The following is a 16,492-nucleotide window of genomic DNA, read 5'->3' as shown; positions in this document are numbered from 1 at the left end:
CCACGCACTCACCAACCCAGAAGCTCTCAGAACTCCATCCTCTGGATTTTTATGGGGGCTTCAGGACATAGGCACGACTGATTAAATCCTTAGCCATCGGCGATCGATTCAGCCTCCAGCCTCTCTCTCCTCTCCTCAGGGGGGTGAAACTAACCATTCTAATGATCCAATCGCATAGTTGGCTTCCCTGGAAACCTGCCTCCATCCTTAAGATACGCTTGTATGTCACCTCGTTAATAGAAACTCAGATGTGGTTGCAAAGAGTTTGTTATGAATATTAAGACTCTTATCGCCTAGAAAATTCCAGGGGTTTTAGAATCTCTCCTTCAGAAACAGAGTAAAGACCAAATCTTCTTATAAGTGAAAATATCACAGCAGGTGTGCGTAAAAATGTTTCTAAAACCTTTAAGTTCTACGTATGAGAAATGACATACCACAGATGCGGATCTTGTATATCCCCAATTAAAGATAGTGTGTATTGGTCAGGAAATATTTATCTCTAAGAGGAAAACAAAACAAAACAAAGGAAAAAACCTCAATTTAGCTGGAAGGAATAACAGCACCATCAACTGGAGAGACTGGATGGAATTCCAAGTGTCACTAAGTATGTGAAGTTCAGACTAGTTTCACCCATTTCTCTTCTCCCTTCTTCTCGCATCTTCTCGGGTCCTCTCCAGTTCTCGGTCTTGACTTTTCTCCTGCTTCTTTTAAAAGGGCTTCTACCAAGAGCTGAAGCCAGCTTCAGAGAGCCCCGGGCTATCCTTATCAGAATTTAGAAAGATACACTCCTGGACAGGCCCGGCGATTCCCCGTGCTTGGCTTAGCATCCTCTCCTTTGAACATTCATTGGGCTGCGGAAGGTGAATACTCACCTAGAAGGCAAAGGAATAATGCCCACATCACAGAGCAGTTGTGATGATTATGTGAGCTCCAAGTTATAAAACAAAATGTCACCTACAGTGAGCCAATCTAGGTCTTACAGACATTCCATTAATTTTGGATCCACTAGACCTCTTTTCTCTCCACTAATTAGAGTGACCATCTGTCCTGGCTTGTCTGTGACTGAAGGGTTTCTTGGGACACGGATGATTAGTGATAAATTCGCTCAATTTGGCCAGGACTACGGGGTAGTCCTGAATGTGGGACTTTCAATACTAAAAACTGGGAAAGTTCTGAGCAAACAGGATTGATTGATCACCCTTCCCCAAGTTTATGTCTCCCAAATTTTTCCCCTTTGTTATGGATCATTTAATGCTATCATAAAGAAAAAACAATATCCTTTTCTCTTGATATGAAAATAATGGTAAATTTTCCATTTAGCAGAGCCAAGCTTCAAAATAAAACCTCTTTTATAAAATCGTTAAGCCTCTAGGGGATCTTTTTCATATATGCCTTTAAAAAATACCTAGGAATCGTATACACACACGCCTTTCTCCTGAAGTGATATATCAATAACGCTGTCATCTATTTCGAGTTTTGACATTACATAGATCAATACCAAATTAATATCACGTGAGAGTCATTATAGCTGCATTCTTAGGATTATTTCTTAAATCAAAGGAAATACCAAAGGAAAGTTTTAGAATATATTTTACTCATCCTATGTTTAAGGGCCTTAATATTTTCCAGGAAATCAAATTCAAAGTAAAACGTAAACAAAATTTAAAATGTTTTAAATGTATCTATCGGCTTGAAAAATACCACCAGCTGGAAATGTCACCAGCTGGAAAAGAGTGTTATAAAACTGTCCTAACGAGAAAGAAATAGAGATGGAGCGAGAGAGAAAGGGAGGGAAAAGGGTGAAGAAGACGGAGAGGAAGATAAGGGAGAGAAAGGGAAGACAGCAGAAAAAGATATCAGGGGAAAAAGAATGAGGAATAAGAAAATGAAAAAAAAAAGGCGTGAAGAGAAACTGTAGAAAAGAAAAAAGAGCGGGAGAAATGGAGAAAATCGCTGGTTTCCCTTTTAAAGACAAACTCTAAGAAACATCTTCTTGAGATAAGCATTGAGCATTAAGATAATGTTTATTTTAAAAAGGTTATGTCATATTCTTCTTGCAGAAGTTGTAATTTAAATTTCTTAATGAGATCTGGGAATGCCTTTGTCCTTTCCATGGAAACATCATTTATTTGGAGGGGAAGCGTTGCAAGAATTCTATTTAGAAAAAGATATTTTAAGAAGTCATCTTTCTCCGATGTTCATTACATCCAAAGACTGGAAACTGACTAAATGTATCAGAATAAGGTAAAATTATATTCAGAATTTCAATCCACAATTCTTGAGAGCTTTCAATAATACTTAGGAAAAAAATTGATGGCCCTATCCCTGATTTTTATTCCTGGAATGATGCTGTAATGCTTTGAGATGGAGCAACCATTCTGTGACCATGAGGATGAGTCATGTTCTAAAGATGAATAAAAGAAATACAGAAGTAACCTTGCTCTTTATGACACTGGGGATATGCTATATTAGCCATGTACTTCCCAAACACAGATGTCTTTTTCCATGATAAAAATAAACTCTGTCTTCTGCTTCTGAACATGAGGGCATAAGAAGGACAAGCCTTAGTCTCCCACTGTATGATAAACAGTAAGAAGGTTAGACTATATATATATATGTATTTATATGATATATGTATGTATATTATATATAATTATATATATATATCACAACTATAGAAATATATATATTTATATTATAGCTATATCATTATCACAACTATGTTCAGATGTTTAGATGTCAAGCAATAAATTATACAGGTCCAGGATCCTAGACAAAAGAGAAAAATATGAGTTGAGCCTCAGCTTTCTCCAATTTCCACAGAAGGAATGTGTAGATCATAGATACAGGGAGATTGAACCCCGAAAAACTCCAGTGACCTCACTGATTTGAGGAGACGGAGATCAGCAAATAATTGGAGGAAGCTGATGAGCCTAGAGGTTGTAAAGAACAGTTTGGGAAGGAAGGGAGTTATGCTGTTGATCTAAGCAAAGTTTCAGTTATGCAGAATGAGTAAATTCTGAAGACCTAATGTATCTATTTATATATAGTTAATAGTACTGTATTGTGTACTTGAACTTTGTTAAGAGAGTAGATCTTAAGTGTTCTTATCACACATGCACAAAGGTGACAAGGTGAGGTCATGGGTTGTAAACGAGCTTGACTATCGCAATTATTTCACAATATATATGTATATCACAACATCATATCGTACACCTTAAATACACAATCTTTATAAAAATAGTAAAAAATAAATATATTTAGATATCGGAAGTCTACTCTAAAACTGATTTTTTTTCCCCCTAATGAAGTTGCTGGAAATTTGTAGTAAAATATTTTCCTCCTCTTCAAAAACAGAAGAAGAGAGTTATGCTGTAAAAGAAGGCCTCATATCTACGTATGGGTCCCTCTGAGAAGACTGTAAGCAGAACAATTCCCAATGAGCATAGAGTGTGGGGAGATGTCCAAGTTTTAACCAGGAAAAAAAAAAAAAAGGAGAGTCTTTGGTGATAATCTGGAGAACTCAGTAAAGATACCAGAAGGGTCACACCTTAGTGATAAAGGTGATGTATCTCTGAAGTTAAGCTTTTCCAATACTCACCATAGGTAAGCTGGGCCATCAACTAAGTCTCCACAAATGTATAAGGATTGGAATGCACAGATGTGACAATATGATAAATGCAGCCCTGTTGGCATTTTTCACAGAAATTGACAGGTCGATTCTAAAACTTATGTGGAAGAATCTAAAGAATCTAAAATAATTTAAACAACCTTTGGAGATGAAGAACCGAGCAGACAGACTTTCATTACTTAGACTTATTATTAAGCTATGCTAATTGAGACAGTGAGTAGAAATAAAAATAGAATAGAAATCAGTATGAGGCTGATTGTATGGGTCAATGGAACCAAACAGAATGCCCATAAATATAGTGCATGTCAACTGATTTTCAACAGACGTGCTGAGGAAATTCAGGATGGAGAAGAATAAGTTTCAGTAGTTGTTACTGGAACAACTGGATATCTGTCCAGAAAAGGATGAACTTCACACTACATTAAAATTAACTAAAAGCGGACCTTACACCAGAACCTAAAAGCTAACATTATACGTTTTCTTTTTTTAATTTTTATTTTTCAATTAGAGTTGACATTCAATGTTATTTTATATTAGTTTTGGGTGTACAGCATAATGGTTGGACATATTTTTTATAATTTATGAAGCGATATCCTCGATTAGCCAGGTACCCCCCTGGCACTACATATAAACTTTCTAAAAGAAAAGATAGAATAATTTTTTATGGCTTTGAGGTAGACAAGATTTTTTAGGACACAAAAAGCATGAGCAACACAAGTTCTAACTGCTGTGTTCACGTATATGTGAACTTTTTTCAATTGACTGCAGTTCAATTGACCTGCACAGTTCAAACTAGCGTTTTTCAAGAGTCAACGACATGGTTGGAAATTTACTATGTGAACGGCGAACTGTAGTTATATTCAGATCTTCAACTGTGTGAAAGGTCAGTGCCCCTAACCCCAACATGGTTCAAGGACATATTGTTTATATATTTGTCATATTGACAAAAATTGAAAATATTTGAATATATACAAATATGTCTTCATCAGATATATATAGAAATTCATCCAAAAGGAATGGAAACATATGTCCACACGAAGATTTGTATGTGAACCTTCACAGCACCTTTGTTCACAATACTCTAACACTAGAAACAACCCAATAGTCCATTAGCATATGAATGGATAGATAAATTCTGGTATATCCATGCAATGGAATACTATACAGCTATAAATATGGAATGAAATACAGATAAGCACAGAAATATCAAAACATTACACCAACACAAAAGACTACAAAATAAATGAATCAATGTATATGAAACCCTAAAAAGGACTAACATAATCTCTGCTGACAAAAGACAGATTGGTGGTTTTCTGAAAATGAGGGTGGGGCTGGGAGGATTACTGAGAAGGGTCAAAATTGGACTTATTGTGGTTATGAAGATGTCTAGAGATCGATTATGGTCATGATTACATGCATGCACATATTTGCCAAAGCTCATGAAATGCATGCTTAAGATGAGTGTATTTTATGTCTGTAAATCCTATCTCAAAGTTGATTAAAAATAATATGGAGAATGATGCCCTAGCTCTAAGCCTGGTAATCAGAATATGAAACAATATAAAATTTGATCTCATCATGTATAGTAAAGACACCTACCCCTACCCACACAGAGTAAAGAGTAAAAGGAAAGAATCCAGAACAAAATATTTGAAATTTTTTTGGATAAGTGGCAGGATTTGGACAATTCCATTTCCTGTTAAATTTTTCTTATTTTTAGGTTTTTACAATAAATGATGTTGGTTTCATAATTTTAAATAATAATAGAATTGCTTTATTTTCCTAAACACAATTATGTCATATCATTTTTTCACGGTTAGTTCCACGTTGAAGTTCCTGGTTATACACAGTTTAGGACTTGGATGTCCTTGGTCACCAATGTTAAAAGTCCCTTCCATTTCTGTTGTTTGAGGTGGTGTTTTCTCCTCTGGCTCAATAATCAATAGTTTCCAGTATCACCTCCCAGAATATAGGGCTTCACTGCAGTCTAAAAATACAGTCTTAATAAGGATTGTAATATTTCTTCAATTATCTTCAACAAAAAAAAGAAAAGCAATGCAAATACAAGTATATCCAAATATACTGCGCTATGCGTGAAAAAGCAGACTTAATTCATCATCTGTAGGAAATACATAAGCAATTTACAATAACTGAGTAAAAAAAATTTTGTTTTTGAGAAATGTTTTGAACACCTTATCTTTTTTAGTATTTATTTTTCTCATTACACAGGAGTCACTTAATCAATAGCACTTTAGGCTAAGCTTTAAATACTAAAATAGTAAATAAAACTATATTATCCCCAGTAACCTCATTGTATTTTGTTCCATCTTGAATTCTCCAAACCTAACCCAACACCTGACAATGACTTACAGTGACAAGGGATAATATGTATTAAGTGCTTGCTATGCCCAAGAACTGTTCTAAACGCTTCATATATATTGATTCATTTAACCTTCAAATGTACATTATAAGGGAGGTAAAATTATACTCTCCTTGCCCTCATTTTATATTTTGTTTCTCGATTTCTCACTCGGTTTGATGAGCCAACACCTTACCTAACCAACTGACCTTGGATTCAACATGTGAACCTCACAACTCGTTTTCTACCCATTTTTTCCACCACACCTCTTGAAAAAAAATCCATGGTTGGGGAATGTACAGTAGTGGAATTTTATAGTTAATTAAAAAAAAAATGGAGATTTGATGAGAAACTTTTAAGAGTAATTTAAAAAAGGAATCTCTGTAACTTTCAAGGAATCTCTGAATTCCTTGAAATATTGGGAAGAGATTGAAGATTGAGTTCCCTAACTTATTAGATGGGAAGTTGGAAGTGACTTTATTTAAACATTAAAGAATGAAATATAATTGGGGGTGTGTGGGGGGGGTGTTGAGGGCATGTCATTTCTGTCAGCAAGCCGGGTGTCATCTAGTCCTAGAAGACTGATCTCTACTATGACCCCCTGAGTCCAGGAATGCTGGACTTGGTTTCAGAATTCAGCATTTTGGTTTGGCACCAACTTGAATTAAAAGTTTTCATTAAAAATTATTTTTCCAGATTTATCAAGGTATGAATGACAAGAAAAATGTTGTATATTTAAGGAGTATCCATCAGCTCACAAGGAGACCACTTGAGATCTATGCTCTTGGCAAATTTCAAGTCTACAATGTGTTATTAATAACTATAATCACCACACTATAATCATCACACTAGGTACCCAGGACTTAATTCATCTTGAAACTAAGACTTTGTAGCCTGTGAGCAACATGGCCCCATTTCTCTCCGTTTGCCCAGACCCTGGCAACCACCATTCTACACTCAATCGACCCCAATTTTTTGAGATCTTCTTGACTTAGGTGATCCTTTTCTTTAAGAAGTATAACGTATACTTTTAGGTAAAATATCCCACCTTTTCTTAGTTTATACGGCTTGCCCCTGATCTCAATTAAGGAGAGGGAGAGAAGTATAAAGATTATATAGCTAGAGATATATTGATATAAATAGATAGATGATAGATATAGATATAGATATAGTTATAGATATAGATATAGATATAGAGATATATAGATATAGATGGTATATATAGATATAGATATAGATATAGATATAGATATAGATATAAAATATTTGTCAGAAGAAAACTCAAGGTGCTGATGGGTGCACATAAAAAGAGGACCACTCCGAGGGCTCAGAGAATGACAACATCTTCAGGAGATACCATCTGAAGTGAGCTCCTGAATTCAACACGAGAATAAATCAGACGAGGGAAAACAAATACCAGGCAGAGAGAACCACACGGACAAAGGCACAGAGGCAAGAAGTAGCAGAGTCTACTTGGGGACCTGAAATTCCTTTAATCTGCCTAAGGAGCAAAATTTCTGGCAAGAAATGAGGCTGAAGAGCTGGCTCACGAAAAGCCCTGTGTGCCTTCGTCTTGAATACTTGGCTACAGGAGAAATGACAGAACCGGCTTCGACCGAAGCCCCCATGCTGACCACCTCTGGGGGGCGCCTCCAACGTAGCAGGGCTGTGCACGCGGCTGGTATTTGAAAAGCTGTCTTCCTTCATGTTTCTTGATAAAGAAGGTTTTGCAACATCGCTCACTACATTAAAATGCTTTCTTAGCTTCAGGGGACTGAAAGCATTTTTATTATGTTCCAACGTTATTTATCCTTCCTGTACACAAGAGTGAAAAGCAGAAATCCAAAGAGAGAAATCCTTCTGATGTCTAAAACAGCCGTGGTCCATTTGTCAGCTACTGCCGAGGTAGAGAGATAAAAAAACGTGGGTGAGGGCTGGTGCCTGCCCCCAACCCTCCCACGATATATAGATGAGTAGGGGCAAACTCTCAGGGACATACACACCACTCAAAATTGAGCCTTCATCCTCCCCCACGTCCCAAAGTCCCAATTCAAAAGGACGCATTTTTAGAACCTGCCTTTCCCTAAGAAACTCCATCCATCAGGTCACATTGCCTGCAATCTCATCCAAGGACAGTCTTTTACCAGAAAGAAAAGTATCTCACAGGTGGAACAATTAAATAGTGTCAGTGGACACTAATTCATTTGCAGGAGATGTACACATTCTTATTATTTTATAACAGAAATGAATTTTTAGCAAAAGTCTCGAAATTGCCTTATGACAGAAACAGAATCCAAATCAGTTAAAGGGAATCGGAGTTAAATCGCTATTTTTTCAGACAACTCAGGTGTTGCTTCTATGCATTTTTAGAGACGATTTTTAACACTCCTTAGATGGAAGAGACTGGTGTTGCTCATTCACGATTGTCTATTGATACTACAATCTGCTTGGGTGGACTTTTCCACTACTATGGCCAGCTGCGCATCTATCCAAATGGAAACGCTTGGGTAGTGCATACTTTCTTTGCATCTGGGCCCCAGCTTCCAGGTGACTGTGTCTTGTCTGTCCCAAGTTGATGGCCCGTTGGGTCAGCCATCTGTCTCCCAGCTCTTTTTGCTCTCCTCCCAAGGACCACGGCAAGTTCAGTGAGTTTCTCTTAAGCTTTCTGCCTTGCATGCCCTGGTGCTTTTTCTACTGTACTGATGACAAATTAAGCCATCACAGCAACCTCTGTATGAGGCTTCATGTCTCCTCGAATTTCACCGAGGAAATAATATACAGGTTCCCTGTGGCCTCGAATCCTCTCCCTTACCTGCGAGTTTTTCCTTCTACAAGTGGGTTTGTTGATGTCGGGAAGTGAACAGTGCAGGGCCCCTCCTGGGAGACTCACGGATGCCTCTCATTCTAATTCGATTCACTTCTTCCTTTTTCAGACTGAGCTGCGGAGAAATAACCTCCCTCCTCAGTTCCTAGCCCATGATCACATGTACCTGACGTTTTTATTTCTTCATTCATGTATAAGTTCATCCCTCCATCCATTCATTCTCCAGGCCCATTCCTCCATCATGAACCACCATCAGATGGAGTCATTGTGTGCCTTTCGATTGGTAAGTTTCCTTGCAAGACGTGTATGATTGTTTCGTGCACGTGCATTTTAATCTATATAAATACTTTGGTTATATAAGCACTTAATTTTGTCCACGGTGTTTTTCATTGTGCAGAAATCCTTTCATCAAACAGAACTCCTTCCTTTCCATTTCTCCTCGTGTCAGTTCTGGGACATTTAATTTAATTAAATAAACTGGGTGAGGCTTCAGCCTTTAATTCTAAAAAGGTTAGAGTTAAATCTCGCATTTTCTACGAGCTTCCTCTCCTTGGGCAGTGAAGGCCTGGTCTATGTGAAGCGAGAGGGACAAAAATTTAATTTCAGAAAAGAAAATCCTAGAGTTTAAAACTCTAAAGAACTATTTTACCACACGACCATCGGACAATCACCTATATTCTTAGATCCAGCTCCTTCTAGATTTTTAATAACAGCATCAACACTATTAGGAGCCATTTCTCTTGCTTATGCTGACCACCTCTCATACTATGACGTAGTACTGATGTATTTTACTCTGATGAAAGTTTTTCACGGAGGGAAGTCCTGTAATCTAATCAACCTGGACTTTGAACATCCCCCAAATCTTATCAATCACACATCTGCAAACAACCTTGAGTGATCTCCTTAAAGGAAATTTAAATTAACATTTGTGTGCAGATTTTTGTTAATTTTTCTCTCACCTGATTTCTAGGTTAGGCGAGTCTCTGCCATGGTCCTAAATGTAAATGAGCTGCAGTGTGAAAACAAAACCACGGGCTTTAGAGTAAGCCAGCTAGGTCGTAACCTTGGCTCTGTATCATTTCCTCAATAGAGAATTACAGATAACAATTCATAGCTGCTGTAGTGAGGGTTAAGCGAAATAATGTATATAAAATGTTTAGCACAGTATCTGGCACAAGGTAACAGCTCAGTGGTTACACCTGTTATTATTTGCTGCGTTATTCAATGCCCTATGTTTCCCCACTTCATTGATATGTACCTCATGTATCCAGTGACGAGGACATGTAAAACGGTGAGACTCCCATGTATTGTGTGAAATTTTTCTGATGCAAGTAGAAAAATGGCCTTCTTCTAAGGGCCTTCGCCTACTGAATAGCTTTAAAGCATTGTGCCAGGCACTGCAAGCAATTCTAACACATGAAGTCTGAGATGTCGAGAAAACCTTGGCAAGGCTATTTCTCCGGGGGCTCTAGAGGATTCAAAAAGTAGCACAGTCTTGACCCTACATAGCAACGGCACGATTTTTCTCCAGCATGAAGCATGGCTGCACACTTTGGATAAGACCTGGAGGCCATGGCCCCGGGAAATTGGAATGCTTGGAAAATAAGCATTCAAAAGGTGAAAATGCTTCATCTGATTATTAGGAGAAGAGAGAAAAATGTCTGCCAGGAGTATGGTCTTTAGCATCCATGTGGATTTGCTTAGTGTATCCAGCAAGTTTCCTTGGCTTTTTTTGGTCTAATTGTATCAGCTTTTGGGAATGAAGCTGAGGACAGTAGATCCTTATCCTACACCTTCAATGTGTGTTGATTCTGAAAGGGATTTAAGTGGGGTGTAGGTGACAGTAGTTTTTCTCCTGATTATTAAAAAATATGTATATTCAAATAAAAAAGAGGAAAACAGAGAGAGATGTAAGAAAGAAGATAATTTTTCATAATCCTACCACCAAGAAACAATCACTGATAACATCCTGTTGTGACTTTCCTCCTTTTTCCCTGCATCTATACCTTTTTAAACACTTTATGGAGGTATACATCATAAATATCTTTTAAAATTGTGCAGTTCAATGATTTTTAGTACATTTACTGAGCTGTGCAGCCACCACCATAATCCAGTTTCTGAGCATTTTTATCATTTCCAAAAGGTCCTTCATGGTCATTTGTAATTAATCTCTACTTCCTTCCCAATCTCAAGTAACCACTGACTTCCTTTCTATCTCTGTAGATGGGTCTTTTATAAAGAATTTCATGCAAATGGAATCACATGTGGTCTTTCATGTCTGGCTTCATTCACTTCCCATAATGTTATTAAGATTCACGCACGTTGTAACAGGTATCGGTACTTTGTTCCTTTTTATGGCTGAATAATAATCCATTGTATGGAGATACCACATTTCGTTTATCAGTTTACCCACTGAAAGGCATTCCGGCTGTTTCTAGTTTGGGGTTATTATGAACGATGCTAAGAACATTTATGTGCTAGTCACTGGTTTTCATTTCTCTAGAGCAGTGGTCCCCAATCTTTTTGGCACTAGGGACCAGTGCTCCTATGAGCATCTAATGCCCGATGATCTGAGGTGGAGCTGAGGCGGTGATGCTAGTGCTGGGGAGTGGCTTCAAAGTTCCTCTCGCCCACCTGTCACTCACCTCCTGCTGTGCGGTCCAGTTCCTAACAGGCCATGGACCTGTACCAGTCCGCGGCCCAGGGGTTGGGGACCTCTGCTCTAGAGTACATACTTAGGCATGGAATCACTGGGTCATTTGGTAAATTTATGTTTCACTTTTTAATAAATTTGCCAAACTGCTTTTGTAAAGCAGCTTTATTACTTTATATTCTCACCAGCAACATAGGAAGCTTCCTTTTTCTCCGCCTCGTCAACAAACTTGTTATTGTCTGCCTTTTGGATTGGTAGCCATTCTGGTGGGTGTGAAATCTATTTGAATCTCTATATGACTTTATTTAATTCAAAGAATCATAAAGATAAGAGCCTCAGAAATCCTCACCCATCTTATTGCATAAGTAAACAAGTCATGCTTTTCTGCTTATCAACACAGTTTTGCTTTTTTTTTTTTTTTTGGCTTGGTTCTTATTCTTTCCTCTTCTTTCCATTAACATACTCATGTGTATGAATACATATTGCATGTGTCATAGTTTAAATCATTCTGAACAAACCTGGCACAGCATATTGCTGGCACAGGTGGGATGCTCTGCCTTCGTGTGCCCACACAGACCTTGCAAATCATTTCTGCTGGGTGCACACAAGGCCTCAGAATCTTGTTCAATGCTGAGTTCCTAGCAGCGGTTAACAACCCATTGGCGATGACAAGAAGGATGAAATTGATTTACCATGCTTAATATATAAAGTTCTGTATGTTGCTTTCTCTTCAGTTAAATTTGTAAGCACGGATTAAGCATTCTTCGTAAAATAATTTTAATGGTCTCTAATGTTTCATCACATGAACGCATTATAATTTAACCATTTACCTATTTTGAATATATAATTATCCTCTGGTTTACTTCTATGATAAGTAATGTTCTATATTTATATATCCTAGAAGTGAAATTACTGGATCAAAGAGTAAAAGGTTTTTGAGTCTTTCCATGAATCGCTGGAGTAGTCTCAGAATAACTTTAGTTTTTGTCCCATTTTTCTGACGGATGGAGATCCAAGCTGATGACACCTCAGCTTTCTCCTGAGGTACCAAAAAGACCAGCGATTTCTTAAGTTGCTATTTAACCCTTGGGGTGTATGTGACCTCCTTGGAAGTTCTCGCTTGGTTTATCACATAAATTAACTTGTTTTGTTTTTTTCTATTTAAAATGGCAAGGATATCATTTCTCCTTTGTTTCCTTGCCCTCTGCTAAGTTCTTAGGCCTAGAAAGGTGGTAAAATAGCTCAAATCCCAGGATTGTTGAGCATGCTCTGAAGAGGATGCAGGCAGGGAATAAGGCACAGTGAATAAAGCCAGCCTCTTCCTCGTGGAAGAGAGAGTGGGCTTGTCTCAGTGTCCTGCTTCTCCAAACAGTCAGAAACAAACAGAAAAGATGTTAAGAGAAGCTGCTGCCCCCAAATGAGGGACATGGGCCACCCGAGGACAGTCAGATGACTTCCTCTCGTATCGTATTGCATGCTCTGGTTTCATTTCCGGTTTCCAAAAATTATGGCCAATTCTGAGTCAAGTCCCAAGTCCCCTCTCCGGCCCTCCCACCCCCCGCCCCCATCACAGACCACGTGGGCTGAACAAGACTGTTACTCATCACATCCACGAGCAGGGTGGTGGGCAATATGTTTCCATCAGATTTCCCCCGCTAAACTCCTTCTCTCCTTTTGTTCAGTAATTGAACTCTAGCTCTCCATGACTTAGCTCTTCTTAAAGAGTTCAGGCAGACAGATGGGGCCAAATGTCGGTTACAAGGGTTTTCATTGTTACTCCGCAGTCTTGAAGACATAACAATTTCACTCATAGGTATATGTGCCTAACAGAAATGAGCACGGCTGCGTTCCAAAAGACATGCGTGGGAATGTGCATCGTGGTGTCATTTATAATATCTGAAACTACTAAATAACCTTTATCAACAGTAAAATGAGGTGGGTACCTCATGGTGCATTCAAAAACAATGGGATGCATTGGGCAAGACTCAATAGGTGAAAGTATCATTTATAATATCTGAAACTACTAAATAACCTTTACCAACAGTAAAATGAGGTGGGTACCTCGTGGTGCATTCAAAAACAATGGGATGCTACCCCAGAATAAGAATAGGACTTAAAGACGACAAGAAAATATCATTATGGAGACAATGCTGGATAAAAGAGGTCAGACACACACACAAAAATGTATACGTTGTATTATCCCATAGATAATGAAGTTTGAAGACAGGCAAACACAATATCTGGTGATAGAGACCCAGAGGGGTCACCTCCAGGGGAGGATATTGACTGGCATTGGGCAAGACTCAATAGGTGAAGGTGGTCCATACATTGATTTGAGTGTTATTTCCACGGATGCATGCATACACAAAAATTCATCAAGCTAGGCACTTAGATTGATATGTTTTGCTGTATATTAGTTGCGTCTCAATTTTTAAAAAGTGAGTTTCTGGATATGGCATTCCAGCTTTTCATGATCCTGACTCTTATCTCTCTCAATGCTCAAATTTTGGGTTCTTTACTCTGACCAATAAGTCTCTGAATATACCAAGTACTGTATCCTTATAAGAATCTTGTGTGTTCTACTTCCTCCTAACTACTCCTGTAAGCCAGGAAAACTACTCTACAATATTCAGACGCCATATAAGACATCATTACTTTCCAGGATGCTCTCTGTCACCCACCCCCACCTGCATTAGCTAGGTGGGCTTCTTTTTGCCTTTACACATTGGGTATTTACCCTGAGTTCAAGCTAAATAAAAACTGTTTCTATTCTAGTCTGTCTCTCCTAATAGATTCTGAAGTCACGACGGGCAGGGATCCACTAAGGTTCCCAGCTGAGTCTCAGCTTATATATAATATGTCACTAGGCACTTTGCAGGGGCACAATCGATGCTCGTTGCATTGAATTCTGAATCTCTCCTCTCGAAAACAAAGATGTGGCATCAGCAGCCCAGATTTTTCTCCTCCCAAGAGCGTTGGTGTTTGTGGGGCATTTGCTAACGCCACGTCGACATGTTCTTCGCACAAGGCCTGTTGGAAAATTAGATCAGGTGGCTTTCTCACTGGAACATATGACACTTTTCTAATTAGGGCAATGTTTAATTTACTGTCTCACGGCTTTTTGAATAAATATAAATTGTCATACTAAAGTGACAGGTGTAAAACCCAGGATGGCCGTGTTAGAGAGGTTAATCTGCTGTTAATCAAATCAGTTCTGCTTGACTTTCTCCCAGGGAGTGAGAGATAATGGCCCTGTTTAACTGGAGATTAGCCAGCTTTTGGCTAGAAATCCCTCAGGGCTCACCTGAGCTTCTTTGTATCTTGTTCAGAATGAAGATATTCAAATGTGTCCATAATTAAAGTTGGGACCTTCTCTCTCCTTTGGCATCTCATGAAGTGAGGACACTTTCCACTGGGTCTTTCCATTTACCAGAAGGATTTTTCTCTTAATCCATTAGTTCTGGAATATTCCGGAATATTACTATCGGGCCTCCTCAAATTCTAAATTCCTGCCAGCAATACAGTTGGCCATGTCCATTCTCATTGTTACTCATCATGGCAAAGTTGGAGTACTTGGGGCATGATGAGGAGCTGGCCTTGTCGTTGAGGTGACCCCAGGAATTCGTCTCTGGCCTAAAATGAGAGGGCCTCTAGCTAGGGCCAATGAAACTGTTGGCACAAGTAATTGTAAGATTGGGACACACTAGCAGAATTGATTTGGGATCTAGGAGAAAAAGTAGGGTTTCTCTTTAACTTTTCTCCAGACCACATCGTGTCTTCGATACTGTGAGAACAGACATGTCTTGTAACCTCGGAGATTTTCAGCCTCAAGAGCACTGGGGTTCTTAGAGTCGTCAAAGAAAACATCAGCACCACAGAAGGTTCCAGCTCTAGGCACGAGGCATCACGATCAACGGCTTTGTAGGCAGCAAAGCAAAACAGACACAGATGAGAAGAAATACCCTGCACTGGGACCCCTAGAATTGTTTTAAGATGATTTTGGAGAAATTGACAGCTTCATTATGTAGAGAGTGGAAGACTGAACAAAATATGAATCATTGCCATTCATCCGAACGACCCATTCAACGAAGGTGATAGAATTGCAGCATGATTGAGACTGAAGACTATAAAATCTAAGCGCTGGGTTCAAAACCTAGCTCTCTACACAAGTTATGTGACTATGAGTAAGCCATTTAACTGCTCTTGGGTCTCATGATTCTCATCTGTAAAATGGGGTTGTTTTGATTAAGCGGGACAATATGCATAACTCGCTTAAAACAGTGCCTGGCTGTAAAGTCACTAAATAAGCATTCATTTTCACCATTATAATCATTATAAGTCATTATTATCAGGACCTCATCATTATAATCATCACCACCATCGTCATTATTATCATTATTGAAACCATTAGCATCAGCAGCATCAGCAACATCAGCATCAGCAGCATCAGCATCACCAGCATTGCCAGCATCACCATCACCAGCTATCACTATCATCACGATCACAATTGTCCTCACAATCTTTACCATCATCATGTCACCACCATCAGCAGCATCAGCATCGGCAGCATCAGCATCACCAGCATCGCCAGCATCACCATCACCAACATTATCACTATCATCACGACCACAATCGTCCTCACAATCTTTACCATCATCACGTCACCACCATCATCACCATCACCAGTATTATTATCGTCACTGTCAGTAACAGCACCCGTAGAATGATGAGGACTGAGGAAATTAAGATTACACTGGCATTGTCCCCTCCATCGTGTAGATGAAGAAAGCAATGATCAGAGTTAGCAACTTGCTTGAGACCACACAGTCAGTCAGTCAAGACAGGGGCTGGTATTTGAACCCCGTTCTTTCATGCACTAAAATCTAATGCTTTTTCCAAAAAGAAGGTTGATATACAGCAAAGGGTATGTGAAACAGTAAATGAACAACAGTAAATACTGTAGGATAATATATCACCATTAATTTAAGATGTGGCGCTGCTACACGATCGATTGCTTTCAAA

The sequence above is a fragment of the Pteropus alecto genome, unplaced genomic scaffold (genome assembly GCF_000325575.1).
Source record: "Pteropus alecto unplaced genomic scaffold, ASM32557v1 scaffold44, whole genome shotgun sequence".
NCBI classification, from domain to species: Eukaryota; Metazoa; Chordata; class Mammalia; order Chiroptera; family Pteropodidae; genus Pteropus; species Pteropus alecto.
Note: the sequence above shows the minus strand (reverse complement) of the source record.